The 25815-nt window shown below is 42.5% G+C and overlaps 1 long non-coding RNA gene across 3 annotated transcripts in view; it reads left to right on the forward strand.

The window, feature by feature from the left end:
• The first annotated feature begins 376 nt into the window (after nucleotides 1-376).
• LOC114598935 (uncharacterized) overlaps nucleotides 377-25815 on the forward strand; it is a 35147-nt gene continuing 9708 nt past the window's right edge. The window contains exons 1-6 of one of the 3 annotated variants that reach the window (XR_003707205.2): nucleotides 377-574; nucleotides 1380-1559; nucleotides 6606-6733; nucleotides 7250-7330; nucleotides 18498-18580; nucleotides 19747-19902. This is a non-coding gene — a long non-coding RNA (uncharacterized LOC114598935). Of the gene's footprint in view, nucleotides 575-1379; nucleotides 1560-6605; nucleotides 6734-7249; nucleotides 7331-18497; nucleotides 18581-19746; nucleotides 19903-25815 lie in introns of those variants that run through there. The other 2 variants (XR_013392915.1, XR_013392916.1) reach the window with 2 other exon arrangements.

Below are 25815 nucleotides of genomic sequence, written 5' to 3' on the forward strand. Positions count from 1 at the left end.
CAATTTCTCTGTAAACATATGAAACTGTTTTACAGAGATCATTGGTTACTCATTGTAATTCAGGGGTCATGGCGATAGCTGCTGTGGGTGCCAGTGTGCCTAGCAGCAGGGGCAGATTTTGGTCTTTCAAATTTCAGCAGCATCCTATGTAAGCCCAAAGTTTGGCACCCCCCACCCTCCACTCTGTTCAATTCACGATGGCATAGTTGTGATACCATGCAGCCCCCCTAAGCATGGCACCGAGTGCAGCAGAAACAGTTGTGCTGCCCTAAATCCACCTCTGCCAGTAGTACCTCCTGCATTGTAAGAAAAACACTGGGGCCTTATTTGAATAGTAAAACGTCTGGCATCTGGTGGGCGGGGCTTTTGTGTTGTGCTCTGGAATCAGCCCCTCCCTTCGGGTGTTCAGTTAGAGAGGCCAACTGTCATTCTTGCCTCATGATGTTGTTTTAGTTTCTCTCAGACAGTATGATACTGTGCTACAATTTGTATAATTAAAGCTTTGTTTGACATGGGCTTACTTTGCTGAAAGAAAAGAAACTCTGCTGAAGAATGGTGGAATATCCTAACCTGGGTGAGGGAGGGGATATTCCCAGTCTGACAGGAGGATTGATTTTTTTTATATAAAAAAATCACCCCACCCTCCACAACATGCATTGACCATGATAGGTCTCAGTAAATATTCCCTCAAAAATCCACAATTCATGAGAGAGACTCTTATCTTTTCCTGCCCAGTTCCTGTTTGCACTGGCTCAGCCACCCTTACCCTAAACACACCCCTTAAACATTTTCTCATATTGTTGGAAGCAAGCATTGGACCCCCACCCTCTCAGCTGTGGATGAGTGTGGTGGTGTAGTTACCTCTCCCCACCCTTGATGGGGTAGCTGATGGTAGGGGAGGGGGGCATGTCTGGACTATTTTGGAACCTTGTCTCTTTTTTGGGCTCTTTTGCTTGTGGCAGCCATTTTGTGTCATGGCATGCCCCACAACAGCCATGTTGTATTATGGCATGTTGCCCACCCACATGGCCGCCATTTTGTGACTGGCAGCCAGAGCAGTTGTTTAAAATCCCAGATGTGCCCACTGGCACAAAAAAAATGGCAACTTTTGGAGTGGCTCAAAATTGCTGACTTTTGTGACCACCTAGGAACTTAAGAGCACAAGTTTGTATCATATGAGGTAAAACCATTCAGAGAATAAGCTCTGAATTAGGCTCTGCTAATGAATGCACACTATGTTTAGGAAGTGGCTGAAGTCCCTCTTTGCTGCTGTCAATCAGCGTTAAGTGCCCTTTCATGCTCTCTTGTTGAGTTCTGCAAGGTGGGGCAAGAAAAAAATATTTCCTCACTTGTATCTGTCTTTAATCTCTTCCCTGCAGGGACTGCTTGCCTGATGTTTAAGCAGAAAATGAATAATACAAAGATAAGAAGATGCAGCATAAATTACTAATGGCAAATTAACAGCACATCCCCAGGACAACAGCAGTGGCAAGAACATGGACGACACCTGTTATGCTCCACGTTTAAGAGCACTTCGATGGAATTATTTATCAGCATAAGTAATTTCCATTAACTTTAACTGAATAAAAATGCAGAGAACACATTAATCACAGTATATTAAGTATTTCATTCAAATTAGCCCTAATTGCCAATCTTATTTGATGCACTAAATTTAGGTTGCTTAATACTTATTGTAATGAATATTTTAACCCAATTGTATTGCAGCATCCATGGCGGTATACTGTCATTACTGGAGCCACATATTTGGAACTAATGGGTTTATGCAGTAATAAAAGCAATGGCAGACAGTATGGCTTTGTTTGTGATGGGGTGGTAAGCACTTAAGAGTTCCAGGGGACTCTAGGTCATGTTGAGCTGCTGTTTTTTAAATAGTACATAGTATAGCATTAAGTAGCATCTTGTGTGTGGTTATAACGGGCAGCTGATTATTTCAAATTAAAAGCACTGACCATGCTGTGCACATGTATTTGACTATGTCTGCTGCTTATATTGTTCATTTCCTACACTACCATAAATGAAATTATGCCAAGACATCTAGGACAAAGCAACTGCAGCACTGCAGTTGTCGTATCCTGGACGTCTTGGCATTTATTGATGCATAGAAAATTAACAATATAAGCAGCAGCCATAGTACTGCCAAGGTGCAGTAGACTGCCAAATGAGTAGTGCTAGTATTGCCAAGCATGGTGGCATTAGAGACTGATTTCCTGTACCAATGTGACTGCTGCTCAGAGGAAAGAACTGCAGCAGACAGTTCAGGAGAGGATATAGCCAGTTCCCAGTATGTTCTGGACCTGGCAGTCAGGTGATACCAGGCAGCCACTCCTGTCTGCAATAAATTCAGCAGACCTACTGCTTTCTTTTTAGTTTGTCTGAACAACATTGGCCATGGAGGACAACAGCCTATCCCTGTGTCACCCACCCATCCATGGCCACTACACTTCTTTGTTTTTGGCTCTAAGCTTTAACTGGCTTAAAGGTATCTCACTTATATATGGTGTGCAAGTCTTCGCTGGGGAAAGAATTGGAACAGAATTCCTAATAGAAAACTCTTAGTATCTTTTCCAAACTACAGTATCTGTTTCAAACTACAGTTTCCACACCTGTGATAGAGGGGTGGTAGATGAAAAGTGAGATTTTTTTTAAGCTTACCATTTATTTATTTTATGAAAGTGAGGTATGGATATTTTCATGTCTAAGAGTTTTCTGTGGTATGATTGTATATTTACACCTCACTTCACTTACTGTACTATTTTATTGACTTGTTTTAGATCTAGGATCATTGAATTACGATATAGCTTTATATAAATTTACATATATTTTATCAGCTTTGTTAAATTTTAATTTATAATAAACTTTATTATACAGATGAGGGGGTGGAGACTTGCTGGGAAGCTAATACTGGCTTTCTGGCACATTTAATTCTAAAACAAAACAGACATTTACATGTGGTTCTATTAATACTTGTCAGGAACAGAAATGTGCAAAGCAATTCTGAGCGGAAAACATTTTCTTTGCTGTTCTAGTGGAAATGCATCTTAGCAAACTTTCTGTGCAATAACTGGCTACCGTAAAGAAATCTCGATAGCTTTGGCAATTTCTGTGCCTTGTTGGTATGCACTGGGGGAGCCATCTGAGAAAAGGACCTTCTTTGCACCCTGTTGAGGATGGGAACACTGCAATCTGGAAGTCAGACTGGAGTGCATGGGAGCAGCAATCTGCTCATTTTGAGAATGTTGTCATGAGAACACTGCTGCTCCTCCTCCTTAACAGAGTGCTGAGCATTTCACTTGGCTTCCTCTCATTAAATGATCTTAAACTATAGCTGTTACATATGTAAGGTTCTATACTTAGGCAGGAAGAACCAGCTGCCCAAATTTAAGTTGGTCTTGCCAGAAAAAGATCTAAGGGTCTTCATAGACCACAAGCTTACCATTGTGATGCAGCAGGAAAAAAACCCCTAATGCTAGGTTGCATCAACAGAAGTATAGCGTCCTGATCAAGGGAAGTAATAGTCTCACTCTATTCTGCCTTGGTCAGACCACACCTGGAGTACTATGTCTAGCTCTGGGCACTACTATTTAAGAATGATATTGACAAGCTAGAATGTGTGCAGAGAAAGGCAACCAACATGATTTGGAAAACAAGTCTGATGAGGAACGGTTAAGGATGTTGGCTAAGTGTAGCCAGGAAAAGAGGAGACAGAGAGGAGATATGATAGCCACCTCCAAATATCTAAAAAGCTGCCACATGGCAGATGGAGCAAGCTTGTTTTCTCCTGCTCCACATGGTAGGTCCCAAACCAAGGGAATTATGTTACAAGAAAGGATATTCATAATTATTGTTGTTGTTGTTTTATTTATACTCTGCCTATCTGGATGGGTTTCCCCAGCCGCTGTGGGCAGCTTCTAGCAGAATATAAAAACATAATAAAACTAAACATCAGGAAGAACTTTCTGACAATAAGAGCTGTTCAACAGTGTTGTTCACAGGTTGGATGGCTATCTGTCTTGGATACCTTAGTTGAGAATCCTGCATTGTAGGTTGGGCTTCCTTCCAGCTCTACAATTCTATGATTCTATCAGATGCTTTTCTGCAGCACTCATCTCCATCTCATGTTTTTATTGGTATGTTTGAGTTCTAAACCATTTCCTCTACGGAAGGCTCTCTCCAGGGATATTTTTTCAGTGCTAGGTGAAGACATTTTGTAGTTTAATTGTCTCATATTGTGCTTTGCTTTGAATTATTTTGGTTTTTGCACGTTATAGTTTATAAGTTGCTTTGAGATGCTAATGCAAAGCGACTAATAAGTTAAATAAATAATAGTAACAACCTGCAAATAGTTAAAATGAACAAATTTTCTTGAACCATACTTCTGTAAAGCAACACAGCAATTGCCCACAAAGAACTAAATGCATAAGTACTTGGTTTTAACATATGAACAATGCAGATTTCTGAATCCAAAGAAAAAATTAGACAATTGCTGTTTGCAAACTTTGTAGTCAGCCAGTTCAAACTTCTATTCAGTCCACCAATGTGCTGGGTACTTCAGAGCAAACCACTTCAGTCCCAAAAGCAGTCAACCAACCACAGAAAATAGATATGGTACATGGCATCATATCGACATTTAAAACCTAACAAAGGTTTCACTGTGGAACCTCCTACCAGCTTTCCCTCACTCATGTTTTATTCAGGTAACTTTGGGAATGGAAAGAAGCAAGTCCAGAGGCTGATCCACACCAGACCTAATTTAGGGGCTGGATTATTTCTTCAGCTACATAAGATGGCTTCCCTGATTTGATATTAATTCCCTTAATTATTTCTGATAGCGACTGGGAAACAAGGTGGTGTGGTGTGGGTGTTGCCTTTCACTACAGAAAACACTTTAAGGTCTCAAGCTTAATGATGAGCAGATGAAAATATACAGAAAGTTAAGACAGATGGCTATGGGGTGGGGAGCACAGCAACACACAAGCAAAAACACAATAGCTCTTGGATGCATTTAAATGCCATTCTTTTCTTTCGTATACCTTTTTATTTTCTGCAGTATAAGCCTGGACATTACTTCTACTGCCTATTACCAGACAACCCTTTGTTTTAAAGGAATGCCCCCCTTTCCTAAACATTACGGCTCCATAGAAGTAATGGATAGCCTTTATTATTGAACAAACCAACTCCTCAGCACTACATCAAGCAGAGGCTGAAGCTCCAGGGTTATACTTTGCAGTGGCCCTTATATCTGGGGATGTCGATCTGACAATCCTTCTTCATCTTTTGAAGTGGTTGCCTGTAAAGGGGCTATTGTATGGCCGTGGTTGAGCTTATAACTTGGATATATCCAACAAAGCCATCTAATTCTGAGAATAGAGAGGATTGATGGTTACAGTAAACGGTATAAAAGCTTTTGGAAATCCAAGGAGTTCTGGCTTGTGCACCTCATAACAAGATATAGCATTGCTGGACAGCTTCTTCATCATAATAACAGAAGCAAGGTAATGACCATCACCCCAGTCCTGATAACTGACCCACTAAGGAATATATGGTTCAGTGTACACACAGGATCTTTACACCCTATTTATCATTTGAATATGTTACGTTGCCAAATCTTGTAGCTGTAATTGCAAACTATGAGGCAATGCATGATTATATTTTCTAATTTCACTCCCTGCCTTATCTCATTAATGCAAGCCTGAGGGAGAACATGCTCACTTCATCCTCCAGAGCCGTTAAATGTCCACTCTAGTTTTTGCTGTCATCAGGTGGTTCAAAGGAGCCAAATGTATACATCCCTCCTTTTCCAGGTCTCCAGCCCGAGGGAATGGAAAGGGTAGTAAGGCAGCCGCTGGCCAGATGGGGTAGTCAGTTGCTTCAACAGATGGTCTCCCAATCTATTTTCTGACAAAGCTACTGTTGATCGCACTCCTATGAATTCAGTCCAGGAGGTCAAGAAACTAAGTTGCTATGGAAATTTCCCTTGCATAATTGCAAGTTGAAAACAGTTAGAATTCATGAGGCAATGCAACTCCATACTCGTCTCATTAAACAGGTGTTGCATGTTTCATACTAAGCAGATGCCATGTTACAAACACTAAAAACCAGCCTCTGGGTCAAGAAAGCATCTTAATTCAAGACATGATTTAAGGGCATTTCTAGGTTTCCTTGTCCTCAGTGGAATCTGAACATTCCATGAAAGTTAACCTCCTGTCTAAAAGGCTGTCCTGACAAACATACAAACTTCTCCCTCATTGCAAGGGAACACATCCTTCATAGCTACATTCATTTTGTAGAACTACCTTGCATACTAACTACCCAGACAGATCTGCTTATTCTCTGAACGTATAGGGGGAGGGCTGTAGTTCAGTGGTAGAGCATCTGAGCTGCATACAGAAGGACTCAAGTTCCATCCTCCGCATTTCAAAAGAACTGGAAACATCTCCTGTCTGAAGTCCTGAGAGCTGCAGCCAGTCAGTATACACAATATGCAGCTAGATGGACCAATGATCTGACTCAGTATGAGGCAGCATTTTATGATCCCGCCATCACATTTCTCCTGGTTGTTGACAAGAGGCATTCTTATCCTCTAGAAATCTGAGGGCATCTGACAGTGCAGAAAATTTGAAGAACCTTTGAAGAACCTTGGTCTGCAGCCCACCCTGAACCTTAGGCTCTCAAGTCACTGCAAATATCTGAGATCTTGCCCACTTTGAAACAGGTGAGTACTTCATTGCACTTGGGCTCCCACTGCAGCCTGCCGGAACCCTAAAGTCCCTTCCCCTCCTTGTATGCAATGGTAACACTCCTTGCCTCCATCTCTCCACAGAGCAAGTCATGTCAAGCTGTTGGTTTAGAACCCAATGATTGCTAGGCAGAGTTGAGAAAGCCTCCAGAGTGATGCCTCCAGGAGCCACTGCCAGTCAGTGTAGGCCAGGGATGGGAAACATGTGGCCTCCAAGATGTTGTTGGACTGCAACTTGCATGATCCCTAGCAACTGGCCTTGCAGGTGGAGGCCGATGAGAGCTGTAGTCCAACAACAACTGGAGGATCACAGGTTTCCCCATCCCTGGTGGAAGACAATGGTGACCTAGATGCTCTAATAGACCAGTGCTCTAATTCAGCTTCACGGGTGCTCAGGGCTTATCCTCACCTTTTGCTCCACTCTTTCAAGGCCCACAGGTCCACACTTTAAAGCTCTGTGTCTGAGTTCACCCCACTTTTCCCGCTCTGTAGTTTCCCCTGCAAATCGAAGCAAATGGCACTTCGGGTTTTGTGTGGATTACCATTTGCTCCGACTGAAAGCACAGAGGAAAGGTAAGTGTGGCCTCCCTCATTCTGTGATTTGGTAGACTTGCAGGTACCACATGTTTTGACACACATTTGTCTTAGTTACATTTTGTACCTTTAAAATGTTAGGCATCCCCCCTGAAAAAACATAATGGGTGAAGTTAAGTATCCCTTACAGAGCAGGAGGTGAGAGAAAGTCACTGAAAAAGTTCTTTTGGACTGCAGATTCAGGAAATAATAGCTCGTACCTTAGGTGCACTGTAAAACCTCCATATCTTATTACAGTGCAGTCAAGAGCTGAGCACAGTGTACCTTTGGTGGAGGTATGCCTACTTTTTCCTGTTAAAAAGTTGTGCTGTCAGGGAAATGGGGAGACATTTCACAGTGACTTAAATTTATCTCTCCAGCCCTTTTAGCCTGTAAAAATTGTTATCTAAAGATTTGTGGTGATTTATTGAAAAATAAAAATCTACCTCAGTGAAGCTAGCTTTCTTAAATTTCTTACGTGTTATTTCATAATCTGGATGGCATCTTTTCAATATCTTTATGGTAGCAGAGCACTAAGTCCAGCACACCAAATAAAAAGGGAACACAATATCTCAGAAATAAATCTAATTAAATTTATATAGAGGAATGCAAGGCATTTTATTTACACCAATATTAACAGGAGACCAAACAAAGAGCTTTTTCCTCCCTCCTGTGGCACTATACTCTTAAAGCTGTCATCCAGAAGCATCTTCTGTACTAAATGTTATGTAGCCATCCATTTTATACAGCTTTTTCCCTTGCTAAGCCTCACTAAGTGTAGGAAGCTGATGTCGAATGTAGTGATGTTAGGACTACCTTGCTCTACAAATCAGCATGATAGACCATCATTCATTTGTATCAGAGTGAACTTAAAAATAACAAACCATGACATTTTGGGCATAAATCTACCAGCAGATAAATATGTCCACTACTTCCCTTTGTGGATCAGGTGGTTTTCGGATTGACCTTAGCCTGTCCTGGGCCCCTAAAAGTCCGTATGAAAGAGAGTGAACTGTGTCATCCCCCCCCCCCCATCAGCATGATGCTCACTTCTCCAGGGATGATGCTCAATGCAATGTATACATTATCAACTAACTATCCTTTAAGAGAAACAGCTATAACCCAGGAGGTCACCTCGGTGGTGCGACTTGTCTGGAGAAGTTATTACTGATCTGTAAGCTCCGAGACCTCACCCAAGGTGGATCTACACATAGGGAAAAATGGTATAAATAAGTCAGAAATTAGATTGTTATAACAAAAAGGGGGGGGGGAACCCTATGGAAAACTGCGTATAAAAATTTCCTGCTTTCTGGCACCATCTGCTGTTGTATGTTTCTAGTGCTTTCAAATCGTTGTTTCTTTATTAATGTAAAGAGTTCAATGAGAGGAGGAGCTAAAAGTTGCTGGCCTCTTAGCTGAGCAGGTGAAGTGGCCCAGTAGTCCTTGTGCACCCTGCCTACTATGGGCTGATGGAATGGCGGCTGCTATTACTCTTTGGTAGCTCACCCATCATGCTTGTGTTTGCTGGATACAACAGTTTTAAATAGATGTATCAGCTGGCCCTAAACCAGGCTGGTGAAAGGGAAGCCAATGCAAAAGCAGCAGCAAGAGCTTGCTAGCAACCAATATTGTCGAAAATGATCTTGGAATAAGATTGTAAGTCATTTTTAGAGGCTGAAGTTAAAAGTTGCTCTCACAAGTAAAATAAGACATGATGTCAGTCTTGTGCAAGTGTGTCAGTCATACTTCCTCTTATCAAAGGTTACCCTCTACACTGCCGTGGGGGCAGGGAGAATCTTAACTAGGAGATACTGAACTAGGATACTAAATTAGGGGATATTGAATAGGAGGCCTCTTTTGTTGTTGGTGCCTCATCATAGCAGAGAAGCATACACATGGAAAATGCAGCAATGGGGCATGATGGAACTATGGAAATAATACTGCTACAGTGGTTCCTAGGGTTACAAACAATTCAGGTTACAGACTCCGCTCACCTGGAAGTAGTGCCTTGGGTTAAAAACTTTACCTCAGGATGAGAACAAAAATTGTGTGGTGGCGGCAGTGGGAGGCTCTATTAGCTAAAGTGGTACCTCAGGTTAAGAACAGTTTCAGGTTAAGAACGGACCTCCGGAACAAATTAAGTCCGTAACCCGAGGTACCACTGTATATGTTATTGGGTGTGTGTGTTATTCTGCATGATTTCCTGGCCTGTGATTCTGTATCTAGTGAAGTTACAGAATCTAGTAGAAGAATCTGTTTAAAAAGTCAAAGCAGTCTGTTTGTAAGGACACGTCTTAATGTGGTATGCATTGCCCCCTCACCTGGCTTGACATATCATCCTAGGATGGAGAACAGGTAGGAGGTGGTCTGTGTGTTTGTGTAAGAGAGAGAGTTTTGGTTACTACTGGAAGCTGGAAACACAAAGGCTTGTCTTGCTCTGGGCTGTGGCTTGGATAGGCAAGATATATTGAAGTGTTAATGCTGCAAGCCCTTCTATTCTGTGTTCAGGCTTTATGTGCAAAGGTTGTATATATATTCTAAATACTGGTGTCTGATTTTCATTCTTGTGATGACTCTCACAAGCCGATGCCTTCATGCATTTTGGAGATGATCGCTAACATATGAAGCACCGTTGGACAGACATTGACTTGCTTCAGGGCCACCCATGGCTGAGCAGTGGGAGTTGAACCTTCTTTGATCAAACACAATTCTCTGTCCATTGCCCCACTTCACTCATGCACCCTGTTATGATGTGCTAGCACACAGCTGTGGTTCCTTTTAGAACCTAGTTTATTCTCATTGGACAGGGTTTATGTAGAGAGGGAGAGGGAGAGAAAGTGGCTCCATCTGTACTCTGTCTGAAAAGTGCCAGCCAGCATCATTTCATCTACCAGCTGGAGTTGCCATTGGAGACCAGAAGACCCTTACAGCTGAAGCACTTTATAGGAAGGTTGGGACCTCTAATGTAAGACTGCAGTGTCAGCACTGGCAATGAATTCAGACCCCAATGTAGGCCTGGCAACCATGACATTCTGGGACAGAGGTGAAAGCCCTCAATGACTGAGCCAAGCTGACAATTAATTAAACCCTCATTAACAGCAAAGTGGCTCCTCACCCCCTCTCCCCTCCCGTTTAGGAATGTGATTTTTCTGTGTGAGGACGTAGTCTGCATATTTTATAGCTTGTGTACTTTAGACCTTCTTCTGATCTTTTGGAATGGCTGTGCGTGGCATATGTTCCCTGCAGATGGGAGCTGGGAAAAGAAAGGAAAATGCATATTCATTATTTTCAGTGTATGAAGGACATATTTCCTATAAAGGTGTTATTTATAAACCATTATTAGGAGCCGGTAGATTGTTGGAAGGATTTCAACAACTATAGAGAATCACGGGTGCTAAAAGGCCAACAGCCTGCTGTAGAACAGCCTTCCTGAACTTGTACCCTCTAGATCAGTGTTTCCCAACCTTGGGCCTCCAGCTGTTTTTGAACTACAATTCCCATCATCCCTGACCACTGGTCTTGCTAGCTAGGGATGATGGGAGTTGTAGTCCAAAAACAGCTGGAGGCCCAAGGTTGGGAAACACTGCTCTAGATGTTGAGCAGCACTGCTCCCACAAGCCCTGACCATTGACCATGCAGTCAGGGACTGGAGTGCACCTTACTGGGGAAGGCCACCTTATAATAACCTATCACGTCTTCTATCGTTGGCAAAGCCATTTCCCACACAAGCGGTTTATTACTGTAGCGTCGCTTGAGCCTAATTGTGCTCAACTATAGGTGACACGTGACTTTGTCTTAAGAGTGTATATAACTGGAAATGCAGGAAGTTGCCTTCAAGTCATGCCATTAGTCCATCTAGCTTCATACTGACTGGAAATGGCTCTCCAGGTTCAGAGAGCAGCCTTCTTTCCCAGTCTGTCTGAAGATACCAGGGAATGAAGCCACCATGTTTGGCAGGCACAGCATGTGCTCTGCCACTGAACCATGTCTTTCTGAAAAACAGCCATTTACCCTAGGGCTGCTGAAGACATAAGCTACATTTCATCAGGCCCTGTAACCATTGCACCTGTTGTTTGTGTGCAAGTATAACAGCTTTCTTGCATTAAGAAAGCACAGTCTCCTGTTCTTTTCCTTATCATGCCACACTTCTCCTGTTTTCATATTTCCAAAATATTGCATGGTGAAATATAATGCCTCTTGGGGAAGTGTGTTGAGCACCATGACCAATAGAATCATAGAGCTGGACTGTTCCTTACCTGAATTTCTCCTCCATTACTGGTCAGGAACGGTGGCCACTTATTGCTGTCTGCCCCAGCACAGCAGCAGCCTGGCACTCACTTGCAGAAACTCTTGTTAGAAAGTGTTGGCATCTCAAGTGAGTGAGCAGCAGCACCACAGATACTGATTTTCTATTAGTCCACCGCGTCTACTGCATATTGATTTTCTTATCCCCTCTTCCATGCTTTCCTCCAAGCCCCCCTTTCTCTGATTGATGGATCATTGATATTACCTGCTAAGAGGAGTTACAATTAAGCAGATGCTAGATAACTTCCCCCTGTATTTAATAACACTCTTAATTCAATTGTATTCTTTACATTTCCTTTTCTGGCTGTAGACTTAACCAACTTTCATCCTGTGCATTCAACAAAAGAGGTGCTGATTACTGAAGGGAGACCCTTTTGCTAGAATCCAATCACAGCCACAGATCTATTGTAAGTTTTCTTACAGAAAGAGAAGTTTATTTTGCTGCTCACTTAGACACAACAAAGGAAAGCCATGTACAATGGATGGTTAACATTCACAAATCCATTCAAAGCCAGTGGTTTGGATCCAGAGATTCCACAAGGGGAACTCTGCTCATGGGATTTCTCCACTGTTGGAAGTGGAGAGGGGAGTGATTTTAACCAATTTGTCCTACACGGTTCCATCTGCCCCTTGAAAATCTGGAGGGTTGTGTGGGAAACCTGAGTTAAAAGCTGTGGCCCTCCCAATGTAGTGCAGATGTTGCTGGACTAAAACTTCCATCATCCTTGGCCACTGTCCATTCTGGCTGGGGATTACTGGGCACAAGAATGTCTGGATGGCCAAATGTTTGCTATTCCTGGCTTGGATTCTCTCAAGGTATCTGTTTCTTTCCCCTGAGCCCTGTACTTTCTTATGTGGCACTTCCTATTCTGTATTAGGGGTCTGGGTGTCATCTCATCTGATTTCTCCAGTGAACTGTTTCACTTGTGGATCTCAGGCATTAGGGCACATTGTGCAATGTCCCACCAGCCTCGCTCTGCCTCGGACAACTCCCACCTGCCTACCATCTTACTTAACATCCAGCCCAGGGGGTTGACATTGGCTGTCAGCTTCCTCTTCCTGAATGTTGCCATCATAGAACTCAGTAGGATGGAGGACGAGGCAAAACTGCCATTCACTCTGCTTGTCATTGGCTCCGGCTCCCATCTACTGTTGGCCTCACTGTCTTCTGAGCATCAGCACCACCAGTTCTGGATCTCTGCATGATGGGCCAAGCTCACAACTTCTTGCTTTACAGTCGCTGCTCTCTCCCACCCTCAGCTGTTATTCCCCCAAACTGTTGTTTGACCACTCAGAAGGAAGGGGTGGAGATATGGAATCTGCTGAAAGGAGTGTGTGGTAGCCTGATGAATCTTCTCAGAAAGTTGTTTTGAAACAAACCAGCATATTGGTTGCCTTGTGGTGAAGCAATAGTTTGTGCACCTAACCACAAGTGCAGGTCATCAGTTGGTACATCTATGCCTATTTCCCAAAAGTGTATTGAGTGAGGACATTAGCCAAACAACGGTCAGTATCATTTTCAGCCCATTTTCTGCCATCCCAGAAAGTTGTGAGGATTGGCACTTAATTACTATGCAACAATAGGCAGAAGCCAAATTAGCATTTCTGTCTCTGATGTCTATAGATGCTGCTGTTCCATAGTTTCCTCCCTGGCAAACTTTTGCATCCACAAAGCTTGCAGCAGTGCTGAAATCCCAGAACATATATTTAGCCCTTCTTGACAGGCTCCTAATTACAGAATGATTGATTGAGGCTGAGACTGCACCTGTCTGTGTGAAAATGTCTTCATATTGGTTTCACGACTTAAACCAGGAGAACCACAGAAGAATGATTATGAAATACAAGCGGCAACGTTAAGAGATGTACAGAACATTCACTCATTTCAATGTTCAGATCAAATGTAGTATTTTCACAGGAGCAAGGAACGGTATTTCCCCAAGCTCCTTAAATGTGCAAATGCTCTCCTTTTTTCAATGCTGTTTGCTGCAATTGTTTTACAGCAATCCCTACCTCCCCAACTGCCTGAAGCAGATTTGGAAATGCCAGAGAGAGCTCAGAGGAAGGAAGACTGAGAATGAATTTAACTCTTTTCTAGCTACTGTTTGGATTGGTGATTAGTGGGTACAGGATACTGACCCCTCTCTCTGAATCTACTTGTGCTTTCCCCATACCTAACCCATTGGCATGGTACACAGTGAGACCAACTTCTTCTAATATTTGCAGATAATACCTGATACATACCCTCCAATGCGATGAATGGAAAAACCATCTTCTGGGGCTGCACTTCCATGTGAGTCACTTGACCTGTGCAAGATTGTGGCCCTGGAGAAAAATGTTTTTCCCCCAAGCATGGCAGCCCCAAAATGTGCATTTGGAGGTGGCACACAAGATGGTGGCTCCCCAAAAAGCTATTTTTCAGTGCAATATCATGTCTCCAAACTGTCTGGGAGCATGGTGTCCAAAATGGCCATCATGCTCTTGCAGGGAAAAACAGGATGCCCCCTTTCCCCAGGACAGTTAAGGGGTATGCTAATACACATAATCTACAGCACGGGTGGGGAACTTGTAGACCTCCAAATATTGTTAGACTCCAATTCCCGTCAGCTTCAGCCAGCACAGAGCCTTACTAATGTCAGGCAGGTAAGAAGATGTGTCTGTGTGGTGAGGGTGTAGAATCAACATCCTAAATTCAGGTTGGGGAACTGAGGTTCTCCTGGTATTCTTAGACTACAACAATCATTCTTCCTGGTCATGGGCCATTCTCTAGACCAGCTCACAAAATCTGTCACAGGGTCATGGCAAATGTATATGAAATCAATTGCGGCTTCCTCATCTGACTTTGCCTTGCTGCATTTAAGTACATTCCATAATGAAGGAAACAAGCATAACATATGAGAAAGTAATTTGTCGCTGGCGTACCGTTCTTTGCTAGGGAGCTGCCACCTGCTGCCATTAAATAATCTGAGAACAAATCAATTATGTCCACTCAATATATAAACCATAATATTCCCAAGGCTAATCGCTTGAGCACATCTAAGTGTGTACGCACACAGACACAGCAAAGCAGAGGTATAAGAGAAAAGAAAGAATGGAATTAGTCACCAAAGGCAACCAGTCAGGAAAGCTGGTGGGGCTAAGGAACATGGGGAGCTGCCTTTATACCATTGGTCCATGGAGCTCAGTATTGTTTACACTGATTGGCAGAAGCTCTCTGAGGTCACAGACTGGAGATGCTCCCAGTCTCATGTGGAGGTGTTAGAGATTGAACCTGGCACTTTCTGCATTCAAGGCAGGTGCTCTGACATTGAGCTGCTCCCCTCCCCTAAGAAAATCTGTGGTCATCAAGAGTAATTTAGGGCACATCCGGATTACCTTTTGTGTCGTGTTTCTAGGCACATGCCTGCAATTTAAAGCACCATGTCCTTTACCTTGTTTGTCTGGGCCTGATGGTTGCCATCAAGGTTGAGTTAGTAGTGATCACCAGTGGGTAGGGCTAGGGTGTGGGCCTCTGGAGATACCTCACAATGCTAACCCCTGATGACCCTGATGGTTACTTCTTGGGGGGTGGGGCTGGAATGTAGGTGTTGGAAAACAAGGCAGAAGCAAATACATCCCTTGCCATTTGAACATTTGGAGAGAACTGTTGCTAATTGTACACTAGCATTTCTCCCAAGGGTGCCTCCAGACTCAAAGTATTTTGCAGGAGGGAGTCAAAAGCATGTTGATAATTTAGATCTGTGCAAGGAAAGTAGCTTAAAGGGCTCTGCTGCCCTAGCACTTTTAAATAGAAAAGGCTCCTCCAGAGGATCTGTTTATTGAACACTCATCCTAATTTGCTACCACAAAGCTTAACGGGAAGTTAGATTATTTATTTATTTGTGCTTGCACTGCCCCTCCCCCCACCAATCCCTGGTAAACCAGCCTACTCATGCACATAGAATGTTAATTATGCTTGACAACAGAAGATAAAGACACATACAGTGGTACCTTGGGTTACAAACACCTCAGGTTACGGGCGCTACAGGTTACAAACTCCGCTAACCCGGAAGTAGTACCTCAGGTTATGAACTTTGCCACAGGGTGAGAACGGAAATCGTGCGGTGGCAGCACGGCAGCAGCAGGAGGCCCCATTAGCTAAAGTGGTACCTCAGGTTTAGAACAGTTTCAGGTTAAGAACGGACCTCTGGAATGAATTAAGTTTGTAACCCGAGGTACCACTGTAGAATGATTCTTATAGAATGTAGAAGGGCTATATGTTGTTGTTTTTAATCTGTCCACCCAAGGTAGGGATTTGCTTTGGAATGACAGCAGTTAAAACTGGGCTGAGGAGGAAGGAGACAAATTAATATATGATCTCTCTTAGACAGAGAGCTCCAGAAGCAGAATTTTTTTTGTAAAAAAAATCTAATTGATGTTCTGACTGTAGCTATGAACTCCTTTTTTTTGCTGTCACTTTAATAAATGCACACTGGGTTCACCTCCCACGTAAGGCAAGCAAGCCCCATGAGTGTAGATGGGGAGACCTTTAAGAAAAGACCAATATTTGCATATCTATTATAAATGTACTCTTGTGTTATTCTTGTTTCATTAAAAATTTCTATTTGGATAATATGCAAGGTCAATACTGTCAGTGTTGTGGAAAATTCATTTATTTTTAAATTAAAGCTAAATACAGAAAAGCTACTTTCTGAAAGTGGTGTAAATCCAGGAGACCTCCACTGATATGAGTAGTGTTACTCTGGTCTGTGTCAGATCAGAATTTATGCTGCTTTATTTATAGATTCTCAGAATATTGCATGAGGGGAAGCTAACATGGCAATTACATCAATTTACTTTCTCCAGGTAAACCTATTATTTAAAATACTTTTCCAAACCAATATTCTGAACCCTGAAGCTCAGGTGTGTATTATTTCTCCATCCTTTACAACAGAAGAGCAGAACTCTCCATTCCATGTTACACTGAGTTTGTTGCTAGTTATGTTTCTTTGAAATGAATGGAGACCCCCCCAGGAATTGTTCTTGTGCAGTCATTGCAAACAGAAGTTGGGGTGTGGATAAATATGAAAGGAAATATATAGGTCAAGTGCTCATTTGCTTTCTGATTGGAAATCAGATCCACTTAGGTGCAACCGGATGAACTGGGCAGGACAAGTCTAAAGTAATTTGGCATAGTGAGAACTCATTAAACGTGTTATTCTTTCATATGCCATAGACCAGTGCTTTTTGCACATTTAACTGTGCAGAAGCCACTAATAAAATGCTGTTGTTGCTTGGGAGTTATCAGCTGATTCTAACTCTTACCCCAGTGACCAAACCTTCCTGCCTTCTAATGTTCTTCTCTCAAAACTCAATGTTGGCATCTGTGAGCTCACTCATGAATCCAAATATCCATGAATTTGGATATTTGATTTAGCAGTCTGACATGGCATGAACACCCAGTGTGATACCTTTTGGTTGTGTGCTGCTGTATTGCAGAGCTATTAAACGATGTTTAGTATGTTTAGCCTGGAAAAGAGGAGACCGAGAGGAGATATGATAGCCATCTACAAATACTGAAAGGGCTGGCACATGGCACATGGAGCAAGCTTGTTTTCTCCTGCTCTTCAGGGTAGGATCCAAACCAATGGAATTCAGTTACAAGACAGGAGAGTCCAACTAAATATCAGGAAGAACTTTCTGACAGTAAGAACTGTTCAACAGTGGAACAGTTCCCCTCGGGAGGTTGTGGACTCTCCTTCCTTGGAGGTGGTCATCTGCCATGGATGCTTTAGCTAGCTGAGATTCCTGCATTGCAGGTGGTTGTACCAGGATGTTAAAACTGCAGTCAAAGAGAGATCCTTCAAGGAAGAGAAGGCAAGCCTGGATATTCAAAAAATAGCTTGTTGTGTGCAACATTTTATTGGTAAATGCAAGAGTCCTGCTGTTTTCTAATGTCCAAACTCTGGCCAGCTGCTGGCAGAGGGTAACAGAGCAGCTAAGCCACAGCCTCACCAGCAGCTGCATTGCATTCAAACATAGCAAAATAGCAAACACTAAAAACTTCCCAATACAGGGTTGCCTTCAGATGTCTTCTAAAAGTCAGATAGTTGTTTATTTCCTTGACATCTGATGGGAGGGCGTTCCATAGGGTGAGTGCAACTCCCGAGAAGGCCCCTTGCTTTCTGGCTTACTCCCTCTCCCTTAAGCCCCCAGAATTTCCTGTTTTAGATTCTTCTGTGGGCTACTGTTGGCAGGTATCCTGTCAAGCAGTACTTCTTCTGGACCTCTTGGTGGGTGTCAGGGGAGCTCATCACCAGTGGCAGCCAGTGAAGGGATACATCCACCCAACCCAGCTCTCTCCAACTGCCCAGTCTGGTGCAAAGAAAGTTTGCATTGTAGCCTGAGGATTGTAACTGATTTTTTGGACTTGAATACTGCAAAAACAGTCAGTTAGCATTGATTGCCTGGATAAAGCGGCAAAAGATGTTATTGAACCGTGAAACGATGAAGCACTTAATGAAAACAACAGATCTGAAATGCTGAGATTTGAATATTAGAGGATGCTGTAAATATTTATTTTCTTCTGAAAGATTTTGTGAGCAAAGATGTAGATTTTTACCAGATTGCAATAGCTTGATCATTGATTTCCCTAAAAAATAATTAGAAGTAGATGTATGCAATTATCATTCTTATAGTTAAATCTGATAAAAGTGTTTTCTGTTTAAGCCAATACATCTAAAGGTCTGCATTGGGCCCTGACTTATGGAGAAACAATATTGTCTATTTAACACCAGTAAACAGTGGTGGTTAAAATGATTATTTCTTTTCAATATTTCACCTGTGGGTTGAGAAATCCAATCTTGTACTTGGTTGTTATCAACAGGAACACAGAAGAATGAAAAGCTGTTTCTAAAGCCATAAAATCCATCCATTCCAATGACTTGGGAAGGTCAAGCTGTGAGCCTGGTAAGCAAAAGGACGGAGTTCAAAGGACAGTCTTGAATACTAACGATGTGAATGAATTTAGTTGTAGCTATTAGTTGTTGTGTTGGCCTCCTTTAAAAGTAATGAGGGATTTTAATTCTCCCTGAGCTGAGACGCATCTTTAAATATGTAATTTGAGATCCCTTTTCCTAGCCTAGGAAACGAACACTTTCTCTGATTAGCACGGAAGTGTATGAAGTTACAGATGAATTCACGAGCAAGCTTTGCTGTAGGCAAGGAAAGTATATAACAAACAGGCATCAGAAATGTACAAATGAATGAAATTAGTTATCAGTGTGGACCAGAGTAATGAAAAAAAGATATAGCAGGAGGTGCGTGCATAAAAAGACAGTCCTGTAAATAATCAGTAGGTGACCATGTAAACTTGACATGGTTTGGAGGGAGAAATATACATTTCTAATGGAACAAATTTTCATTTTCCACTTTACAATGGAAAAATATTTTAAGCAAGAGAAATATTTTTTCCCCTTTGTATGCTGCAAGGCTCTCAGGGCAGCATTTACAGGGGTTGCTCTAAATTTATACTCACAGCAAGCCTATGAATGAGAGAGTGTTACTGAGCCCAGGTCAGCAAGGATTTTAATCTCGATTTACCTGCTGGCACTGTTAATACTGCATCATGCTTGCACTACACTCTTTAGAGCTCATAGTACAAGTATTCTCTACTGCCCTGCACAGCTACTCAGAGCATTAAAACATTTGTATGTGTCTGAGAACAATGAAAACACCTAACACAGTGGTTCCCAATTAGGGGTCCAGGGACCCCCGGGGGGCCACAGAATGCACCCAGGGGGTCCGTGGCCCTATCCCTTGCCTCCCCCCAACTAATTTTTTGTAATTTTTGCATGGTAAAATCACAAATTTTATGGCCTGTTTTTTTTAGTATACCTAAAATCAATTGCTTATTCAAAGCCAATTCAAGCCAATTCAAAAAATTGGTTTGCAGAGGTAACTACCATAGAGTTATCAAATTTTTCAAAAGTAGGGGGTCCATGGCTTGGCTTTTGAAAAATAGGGGGTCCTCAGTAATTGGGAACCACTGATCTAACACACTCAAGATCTAAACTGCTAACCTCCACATTGTTATACTGTAAGAATGACCTGTGCCTTTCATCATTATGGCACAGAGAGTCTTGAGGGTGCTCAGCCCCAGACCATGGTCTAAGGACACACAGCTACTTTGCTAAAACTAAACAGACCTGGGAACTGACTTGATGGAAGTCTACCTTGGAATCCCATGTAGGCCATCTTGAGTTCCAAAGTAGAAGAAAGGTAGGTTATAATTATCTAATTAACGATGAGAAGCATTATTTTCTCCTTGCCACTGTACACCAATGGTATTCTTCCAGTTAAGGAATGAAAGGCTATGGATAGCTGAACAGTCTTGAGGAAGCCATATTGTGTCAAATATTCACCTTTTTAAAAAAGAAAAATAACCATAAGAAATACTGGAAAGCTGCACAATGATGGTTGTTTTCACAATGGAAAATGGCTTCAAGGTGGGATTGATGACCAAGATGGTTACAATTAGCCTCCTTGGTGTGGAAAAGCCCTCAAAATGAAAGAGACTCTTTTTGGCCCCAGACTTCAGGAACCACCGAGAGTAGTTCTGTTTGCAACTTCTGTAGCAGAGCCACTAGGGGGCAACAAGCTCACATACATGCATAGCCTATATGGCATAGCTTTCTGTCCTTGCAAGGGTGTGTAAGAGGACCAGTTAATATCCGAACCACATGGAGGTTATCAGACTGCTTGAAAAAGGAAGGTACATTCATTTGTATTTATAGGGTATTCCTTCACAGAACATTCAGAGTAACTTCAGCCATGCAATTTTGTAAAGCACCTCAGAGCTGTTCTAGGAAGCTTGACAAACCAACAGCATCACAGTTTTTCAACTCAGCCTATCACCCGTAGACGTGGATGCCATTTCCCTCTGATAGTTTACTTTTATTGGAAGAACCTTAGGCAATTAGAGTGAGGACCTTTAAGGCAGCTTTCCCCAACCTTGTGCTTTCCCAACATTTTGGACTATAACTCCCAAATTTTCTAGCTGCTGGATGTGTTGGTTGATAGAAATTGTAGGGAAAACTCATCAGGAGGGCACTGGCGGAAAGTGGAAGGCTGTTTTAAGGTGTGGTTGAATGGGTGTCAAGGCACATTTTTCTGGATTTGGCAGCATTTGTTTTCAAGGCTGAGTGGTACCCATTTGTTTTCAAGGCTAAGTCACTCCCGTTTTGTCATATTTGAGAATATGTGGTTGGCTTCTCTCATAGACTATGTACAAACGATGCATTTAAAGCATGTTTAAAACACAGACACCCCACTAGGGGTGGCTAATCTTTTTTTTCTTATTTTGCCCGAAAGTTGTAGTCACCCTTGGCCAACCAATGCCAGTTCCGTGTGTGGCCACCTGAAACTATTGCACACTCTTACATACCCCCCCCAAACAAGCACACAGTCTCATCCTACAGATCAGAATGATCAGATGAGGAAGAGGATTATCACTCCCCCTTAAGCAAATGAACAACCCATCTGTATCATGGGGCAGGGGTGAGTGGAGAGGTATGCATGCCTGTTATACTATATTTTTAGTTTTGCTGATGCTGCTAGCAAAACTGGTAGGTTATGGAAACCAGAAATGTGTGTGTGTGTGTGTGTGTGTGTGGAATAAGGTCCACATCCTGGGGGTAAGCCATTCCTGTCTCTTAAGGAATGTGCCACAAGCCCTTGATGATCTGGTTGCCTTTTTCTGTCTTTTCCGCCTCTTAAGATGCCCTTTTATAGATGGGGTGACCAGAACTGTACATAGCATTCCAAATATAACTGCACCATAGATTTATAGAAAGGCATTTTACCCTTCAGGCTACTTTTATTTTTAGCCTTCTACTTTATAATCCCTAACATAGACTTACTGCTGCCTGCACACCACACTGATGTTTTCATTGAGCTATCCAATGTATAATGAAACAAAATGTAGTGCAATGTGGTACCCAGAGTAGAGCCTGCTATCAGTCATCACTGTTCTTAGAATTTCATATAGTACATTTGTCTTTCGTCTTTCCTTTTTCTGATTACCTGTTTACACACTTTTCTGTTTATGAAAACTTAATACTAGGTTCCAGTTACAGATAGGTAGCCGTGTTGGTCTGCCATAGTCAAAACAAAAAAAATTCCTTCCAGTAGCACCTTAAAGACCAACTAAGTTAGTTGGGTGTATCTGAAGAAGTGTGCATGCACACGAAAGCTCATACCAAGAACTAACTTAGTTGGTCTTTAAGGTGCTACTGGAAGGAAATTTTTTTGTTTTAATACTAGGTGTATTGGTACATTTCTGGTATTCCTTTGGAAAAGAGTGTCAAGATCAGAAATGGTGTATAGATTTTTGAGTGTATGCTCGGACTAGGGATGTACGAAGGCATTGTTTTCTGCCCTGCCCTGTATTGGTCACGCGCAGCACTGTTTACCTTCTGCTGCAGTTTGTCTTCCACCAAAACCTACATTATTTGTCTCACTGTCTGCTGTGGTAAAATTATGAAACTTGTTTCATTTATGTAATTAATTATGCAAATCACATGGTCATTATGCTATTCTACCCCAGTCATTTCAAGGCAAATTGGGAGCGGGGCTGTAATCAATTGTATAAACTACTACAACTTGTGTTCCCTGCCGGTAGACAATTAACACATGTATTTCATCCCTGTCCCTGATATTCTGCTATTTCAGTTGCAGTGATTTCAAATATCACTTCTCTGTATTCTGAATGGGTGCAGTTCACATGCCACTACTTCTTTTCATACCAATCTGTTCAGTTTTAACTGCCTTTCAGGACAATTCTTGCTTACAAAGGATGTTTGAAGAGTACACTAAAGCTGTAAAGTACAGACGCCACAAAGGCACATTTGTAAAGTAAACACTTTTCAGGGGATTATAACTGGCTGAAGCTCCATGTTGAGTGTACACTTGGTAGCAAAGTCAGGTCTGCCACTAGCCCAAACCATACATTTGTGCTCCTATGCTCATCAACATGGGAGTGTGGATGTACCAAACAGTGCCACCTTCTTGTCTTCATGTGAACAGCATGACTGTCGCTATAGAGGCTTCATGCGTACAGCTGTGTGCTTGAAGGCTCCACCATTACAAATGGTGATGCTCCATGTGAAGACAAGAAACCGGGGTGACTGGATGACTTCCTGTTCCTGTCCAAATGAGCACAGGAGCAATAATTCTGTGTCTTGCACAAAGCACCTTCCTGAGCTCCTCGGTGCAATGCCAGGATTCAGAGGGAAGAAATCAACTCCTCCAACTGACTGAGAAGAGGGTTGTCTCTCTCAGTTGCCTCAATAGCAGAAACTTATGGGAACAGCTGAAGGTCACGTGACCAAACTGGCTTTGCTGATATTTCTGAGTTTAATTAATAAGACCACAGCAGTATGTTTTTGCTTGCTCTTCAAACAGAAAAAATCCTGCATCTGTCTCGGCACAAGAGCTCCAACCTAAAGGATCACAGGCTAAATTGTTATTTCCTTTGGCATTTTGCTCTCTGCAGCTGCTCCACCAGCGGAGTCTGCTGCCATTGTTGCAAAACAAACACATTGATACTCACAATTAAAACCAGTTTCAAAATGGACCTTAACTCCATCACAGAGTTTGTGTACAGGGAAGCACTGCATCTGATGTATGCAGCCACTCTGCAGGGAGCCTTTGTCACAGGTATTTGTTTTCGATGTGCTTGCCCAGCGTGATGCTCAATTTGAATTCTTCCCCTTAACACACAGCAATGGACAAACCCTCTCATTTCACTTCAGGCTCTTTTGCAAAGGCTGGATGGCACTGCTGGAAGCTAATCAGCATGATTTTTTTTACACTTCTCAGGGACCTCTTGGTAATCATTGTCATAATCATCCTTTCTAAAGGGGCCCCAATGTACTCCTAAACTCTGCAATGGATTATACTCGGTGAGTCATGGGGGGCGGGGGGCGGGGAGGGAAATAACTGTCTCTGCCAATACGTGTTTTGTTGTTTTCCCCCTGAATTCCACAGCTACCTGGGAGACACAGAAATAATCTGGCATTATGATTTTTTAACCCGCTTTAAAAAGTGCCCTTCTCTTTACTCTTAGGACAGATTTCGTATATGCAAGCGTCAGATAGCTTAAGCAATAAGAGCAATTCACATGACGCCTTGAATCCGCTGACAGATCAGTTCAGATCTAATCCACATTTAATTTCACAGTTGAATAAAAGAATTTTATTCTTTCTCTTTCGCCCTAAAGACTATGTTGCATATAATAAATCCCATCTGGAATGAGGTGGTTAGAATCTCTGGCAAGGAATATCTTCATGTAGCAGCTGCAGCTGAAACCTATGCATTGCCACCATAAGTTGGCATCACTATACTTGCTGAATGCATATTTTGATGTGAATAAGGGTGTGCACCCCTTTTTGGGTCTTCTAGTTGTTATGTACAAGCAGAGCTTTGGTCAGGGCCCATTTCTAGGGGTAGCCAATGTGCCATCCAGATGTTATCAGATACAGCTCCCATAATCTCAGACCATTAGTCATCCTTTCTGGGGCTGATGGAAGCTGGCATCCTACAACATCTGAAGAGCACCATCTTAGCCACCCCTGCTGTAGACATAACTGAGTGTGTGTGTTTAGTCACCCAGCATTTTTTAACTTCTGGAACCAGCAAAACTTAAAGTTCTAGTATTCTCGGAAGGTGGCAGCCTCAGTCAAGACAATCTCTTTCTTGTTCGTCGTCCCATAATTGAACCCCTCATCGGACCTGAGTATGGTCTCTTCCATGGGAATTGAAAGCTCCTTCCTTGTTCAGTGTTGCTTCTCTTAAGCAGAGTGCACTAACACAGATTGCCACCCACCCATAATTCAAATAAAATTGCTTAATGTATTCCACTTACCCCGGGCTCACAAGCTAAATCCAAATCAGGGGTCTTTCTCTGGAGGATAAACGGCTTTCCTTCCACTTTTCTCTCTCCTTCTTCCCTACAAGGGTCTGAAGGGCAAACCCATTAAGATGTCAGATCTTCTCCTCCTCACTTGCCTGCCTATGATAACTGGCACCTCATGGCATATGTCTGAGGAAGAGTGATTTCTTCCGAGCATTTACTGAGAAGAGACGCAGTGATTTATTCTTATTAGTTGGGAGGCATCTATAATTCTGTACAGCACACAATCACATCCAACCTACGGAAAATTGTAGGTTGCAACAATGCATCCCTGTTTGTGATAACGGGTCATCTATGCTTCTTACCTGTGCAGGTTGGGTGTCAGATGTGTGCCAGCTGCTGTGCAGGACCCCAAAGCGCTACAGTCTCAGAAGAGACTTGAAATTCATATTACACAGACAGGATAAAGGCAAAGGGAAACAACAGGGTTTGTCAAGAGGGAACAAAGAGATGACACATGTACAAGACCATTGGATACAGATTAGTTATTATTTAGCTATCCTACCATGGTGGAACCATGGCTTTTGTTTTGTGAACCACCCTGAGACCTTCAGGTATAGGGCAGTATATAAATTCAATAAACAAATTATAAATAAATAAATAAATAAAGCAAACAAGCAAGCAAGCCATGGTGGTTACAGAGTAGAACCAAGGTGATAATCTAATCAGGTGTGGAGAACCTTTGGCCAGTGGTTGCTGAACGACAAGTCCCATCAGACCCAGCAAGCATGGTCAGTGACCAGGGATGATGGGAGCTGTAGTTCAGCAACATCTGGAGGACCAAAAGTTCTAATCAATTGTTTGAGGTGAATAGGACCACAGGAGGCTGCCTTATCAGACTGTCTGCCTCAGGGGTAGTCGATCCAGCATACTCCAGATGTTATTGGACTCCAAATTCTCATCACCCCCAGACAGCTTGAGCAGTGGTCAAGGATTATGAAGGTTACAGTCCATTGATATCTGGAGGGCTTCATGTTGTCTTTTCTTGTCTCTTCTAACAGCTTTCCAGTGTCTCAGGTAGAGGACTTTCACCTCAGGTGCTACCTGAGACCCTGGTTTTTTTTAGACGACAGAAATCAAATCAAAGGCCAGCAGGGATCATGTGACACAAAGAACCAATAAGATCTTACAGCTGCCAACCGTGGCCAAGTCTAACTTGTTGTTTGGGCGCCAACCAATATTTCTAAATGAGATAGCTTGTCTAATCCTGCTGGCGGAAGCATCTGCTTGC

This window comes from Podarcis muralis, chromosome 5 (assembly GCF_964188315.1).
Source record: "Podarcis muralis chromosome 5, rPodMur119.hap1.1, whole genome shotgun sequence".
In the NCBI taxonomy this organism is placed as follows: Eukaryota; Metazoa; Chordata; class Lepidosauria; order Squamata; family Lacertidae; genus Podarcis; species Podarcis muralis.